The sequence below is a fragment of the Schistocerca piceifrons genome, unplaced genomic scaffold (genome assembly GCF_021461385.2).
Source record: "Schistocerca piceifrons isolate TAMUIC-IGC-003096 unplaced genomic scaffold, iqSchPice1.1 HiC_scaffold_417, whole genome shotgun sequence".
Lineage (NCBI taxonomy): Eukaryota > Metazoa > Arthropoda > Insecta > Orthoptera > Acrididae > Schistocerca > Schistocerca piceifrons.
Window position 1 is genome coordinate 130,001 of NW_025728643.1, and position 5,000 is coordinate 135,000.

The 5,000-nt window shown below is 53.2% G+C and overlaps 1 pseudogene; it reads left to right on the top strand.

Annotated features, from left to right (window-relative positions):
* The window catches only part of LOC124748445, a 9,296-nt pseudogene that overhangs the window by 724 nt on the left and 3,572 nt on the right, over positions 1-5,000 (top strand).

Genomic DNA, 5,000 nt, shown 5'->3' on the forward strand with positions numbered 1-5,000 from the left:
TGGCTGCCCGGCGGTATATCTGGAGGAGTCGATTCGCCCCTTTGGGCGCTCGGGCTCCCGGCAAGCGCGCGCGGTTCTTCCCGGATGACGGACCTACCTGGCCCGGCCCCGGACCCGCGCCGCTGTTGGCTCGGGATGCTCTCGGGCGGAATAATCGCTCCCGTCAGCGGCGCTTCAGCTTTGGACAATTTCACGACCCGTCTTGAAACACGGACCAAGGAGTCTAACATGTGCGCGAGTCATTGGGCTGTACGAAACCTAAAGGCGTAATGAAAGTGAAGGTCTCGCCTTGCGCGGGCCGAGGGAGGATGGGGCTTCCCCGCCCTTCACGGGGCGGCGGCCTCCGCACTCCCGGGGCGTCTCGTCCTCATTGCGAGGTGAGGCGCACCTAGAGCGTACACGTTGGGACCCGAAAGATGGTGAACTATGCCTGGCCAGGACGAAGTCAGGGGAAACCCTGATGGAGGTCCGTAGCGATTCTGACGTGCAAATCGATCGTCGGAGCTGGGTATAGGGGCGAAAGACTAATCGAACCATCTAGTAGCTGGTTCCCTCCGAAGTTTCCCTCAGGATAGCTGGTGCTCGTACGAGTCTCATCCGGTAAAGCGAATGATTAGAGGCCTTGGGGCCGAAACGACCTCAACCTATTCTCAAACTTTAAATGGGTGAGATCTCCGGCTTGCTTGATATGCTGAAGCCGCGAGCAAACGACTCGGATCGGAGTGCCAAGTGGGCCACTTTTGGTAAGCAGAACTGGCGCTGTGGGATGAACCAAACGCCGAGTTAAGGCGCCCGAATCGACGCTCATGGGAAACCATGAAAGGCGTTGGTTGCTTAAGACAGCAGGACGGTGGCCATGGAAGTCGGAATCCGCTAAGGAGTGTGTAACAACTCACCTGCCGAAGCAACTAGCCCTGAAAATGGATGGCGCTGAAGCGTCGTGCCTATACTCGGCCGTCAGTCTGGCAGTCATGGCCGGTCCTTGCGGCCGGCCGCGAAGCCCTGACGAGTAGGAGGGTCGCGGCGGTGGGCGCAGAAGGGTCTGGGCGTGAGCCTGCCTGGAGCCGCCGTCGGTGCAGATCTTGGTGGTAGTAGCAAATACTCCAGCGAGGCCCTGGAGGGCTGACGCGGAGAAGGGTTTCGTGTGAACAGCCGTTGCACACGAGTCAGTCGATCCTAAGCCCTAGGAGAAATCCGATGTTGATGGGGGCCGTCATAGCATGATGCGCTTTGTGCTGGCCCCCGTTGGGCGAAAGGGAATCCGGTTCCTATTCCGGAACCCGGCAGCGGAACCGATACAAGTCGGGCCCCTCTTTTAGAGATGCTCGTCGGGGTAACCCAAAAGGACCCGGAGACGCCGTCGGGAGATCGGGGAAGAGTTTTCTTTTCTGCATGAGCGTTCGAGTTCCCTGGAATCCTCTAGCAGGGAGATAGGGTTTGGAACGCGAAGAGCACCGCAGTTGCGGCGGTGTCCCGATCTTCCCCTCGGACCTTGAAAATCCGGGAGAGGGCCACGTGGAGGTGTCGCGCCGGTTCGTACCCATATCCGCAGCAGGTCTCCAAGGTGAAGAGCCTCTAGTCGATAGAATAATGTAGGTAAGGGAAGTCGGCAAATTGGATCCGTAACTTCGGGATAAGGATTGGCTCTGAGGATCGGGGCGTGTCGGGCTTGGTCGGGAAGTGGGTCAGCGCTAACGTGCCGGGCCTGGGCGAGGTGAGTGCCGTAGGGGTGCCGGTAAGTGCGGGCGTTTAGCGCGGGCGTGGTCTGCTCTCGCCGTTGGTCGGCCTCGTGCTGGTCGGCGGTGCAGGATGCGCGCGCCTGCGCGGCGTTCGCGCCCCGGTGCTTCAACCTGCGTGCAGGATCCGAGCTCGGTCCCGTGCCTTGGCCTCCCACGGATCTTCCTTGCTGCGAGGCCGCGTCCGCCTTAGCGTGCTCCTCCGGGGGCGCGCGGGTGCGCGGATTCTCTTCGGCCGCCATTCAACGATCAACTCAGAACTGGCACGGACTGGGGGAATCCGACTGTCTAATTAAAACAAAGCATTGCGATGGCCCTAGCGGGTGTTGACGCAATGTGATTTCTGCCCAGTGCTCTGAATGTCAACGTGAAGAAATTCAAGCAAGCGCGGGTAAACGGCGGGAGTAACTATGACTCTCTTAAGGTAGCCAAATGCCTCGTCATCTAATTAGTGACGCGCATGAATGGATTAACGAGATTCCCGCTGTCCCTATCTACTAGCTCCAGCTGTCTCATACTGTGAGCCCTCAAGCTGTGCGGGCTCTCGGTTGGTAAAAGGCAGTGTGGGGAAGGATGCGTCTCAAACAGCCTCTCCTTCTCAAGTGCCCTTACCTGCCTTCTTGAGGTGGAGCTGTTAAGCCTTCGGGCAACTGAAGGGTAGGGGCGCGACAGTGTGCTGAACAACTTGTACACTGGTTCTGATAGCTGCATTTGCTGTGGTGGGATCCTGCCCCAAGTCGGCGAAGGCCACTCGCCTTGTCTTGGACATGCTCCGCCAAGCCGGGGCGTGGTGACATGTCCCCGGTCAGGTTAGATGGGTCCAGACCTCCGAACGTCTGGGGGACCGGCCCGGCACCTGAGTAGGACCGGGTCTTTGGCCTTTGGTGGGAACCTGGCCTAGTAGGGGGCGAAGGACGGAGAGTGAATCCGCTCTCCCGGAATGTGGGTGGCATTCGCCGATAAGGGAGCGGGTGAAAACTGTGGTGGTGTGGCTGTTGAAGAGGACTAGTGCGCTGTACCCACGGCGTGCTAAACCTGGCAGCTCAGTTACTGATAGCTCTTGGTCAAGGGGCGGGACCGGTGAGCGAGCTGCATATAGCCTCCCCCCATGCCAGAGAGGCCGGTCCGGGGCAAGAGACGGGCCTCCACTTTTACACTCTCTAATTATCAAAATGGCTGAGAATCAAGAGAGTGTTAATACGTTAGATACTAGCGAAGTTTCGAGTCTCGAGAATGTGTCTGTCGCTGAGCGACATTCGAAATTTCTGAGATTGCTGGATAGCAGCATTAAAAATGGTAAGATAAGCAATTATGCTATTAACCATATTAGGGACTTTGTAGCCAACTGGGCAATCGCCCACTCTCAGTTAGAGGGTAGGGTGGCTGAATTAGAAAAAGAAAATGAAAGACTTAGAGGTCAACCGGCCCGGTCTTATGCTGCGGTTGCTAGAGCCCCAGTTGCCAAGGCACCGACAGCGAAACAAACTATACAGGATAACATTAAGAAAGTTACTCCCACGGTGTTCATTAAACCTAAACCTGGTGATGACATTAAGACTGTTAAGTCAGTATTCGAGAAGTGCGTAGATCCTAAGAAGGATAAGATAAAGATAAATAATGTACGCACTGCAAAGAATGTGCTGATAGTAGAAGCAGCATCACAAGAGGACTGCCAAAAGATCTTAAACAACGAGCAACTAAATAACAAAGCGAAGTGTGAACCTCCTCGCAAGCGTCGACCTTTGATGTGTCTGTATGATGTACCTACGTACATGACAACAGACAATCTGGTAGACGCAATATATACCCAAAATTTTGATATGAATATGACAAGAGGAGAATTCGATGAACAGTTTAAGTTACGCTTTAAAGTAGGACCACGTGAGAAACTGACAGTACACCACGTGGTAGAAGTCTCGCCAGGTTTATGGAAATCACTAACGAGAGTGGGTCGGTTGTATGTTGGCTACTCTGCGTTGAACATAAAAGATTACCTGGCTGTGCCGAGATGCACAAAATGCCAGGATATTAACCATACGAATAAATATTGTACGCAACCCGATGTCATTTGCGGCCATTGTGGCCTCTCTGGACATATCAAAAAAGGCTGTCCTAATAAGGACAAAGCTGCGGTATGTGTACCATGCAGAAGACGAGGCCGTAAGTGTGGTGGACCTAAAGATTGTCCAACCCACCGAATGTTCTTAGACAGACTTGTCCAAAGAACAGATTATGGCGATATTTAAAGTGGTACAAGTCAATGCTATGCGCAGCCAGATGGTTGCACATGAGCTACGGAAGGTAGCGGAACAAGAAGGAATAGATATTCTTTTGATACAAGACCGAACTCCTGTGCGGGTCGAGTCCCTGGTTTTCCCGCAACAGCACAGGTGGTATCCTCAGGTGGGAACCCCATGAGTGCAATTATAGTATTGAATAAAACTATTAAAACTACGATATTAAATCAGTTCTGTACTGAGCATATTATAGTTGTACAACTAAATCTGCTGTCTTACAGTATGTACGTTGTAAACGTCTACTGCCAATTCAGACATGACATCAAGATTTATCTTGATCAGCTGAATTGGATACTACGAGTTTTAGCAACATCAAATATTGATGTCACACTAGCAAGCGAGAGGGCAGCACCCCACGTCCATAACTGGCAAGTAAGAGAACATCTTACTGTCAGTGATCATAACTGTATAACATTTGATATAGCGCCGACCATCACGGATGTGCCAGGCGAGTGGGTGGAACGCTTCAATTATGCTCGGACAGACTGGGACCGACTCGTGCAGGTGTTCAGTCCTCCCGAGTTCGGAGAGGACATAGGTAATATTGATGAAGCTGTGGAGGAGCTGGTAAGCTCCGTGCAAACGGCTATCACACTGGCTGTACCTCGAATAGCGAGATACATCTGCAGGGAGTCCACCCCATGGACCCCTGAATTGACTGTGCTCAAACGGTCAGTCAGAAGGGCGCGAAGCAACTACCAAAGGAGCTTTGCCCATGACGAACGACAATACCACCTGCGTATTTATCGTCGTCTGAAGCAGAGATACAAGGATCAGTTGGACATTACAAGGCGCCAATCCTGGGAAAGATTTGTGAACGATCAGCTGGGAACAGACCCTTGGGGAGTTCCTTACAAAATCGTTCGAGAAAAAATAAGATCGCCCATGATGCTGACTACGCTACGTGCTGGGGATGGAGACATGACCAAGAATTGGGAAGAAACAGCAAGGTTGTTGTTGGATACAT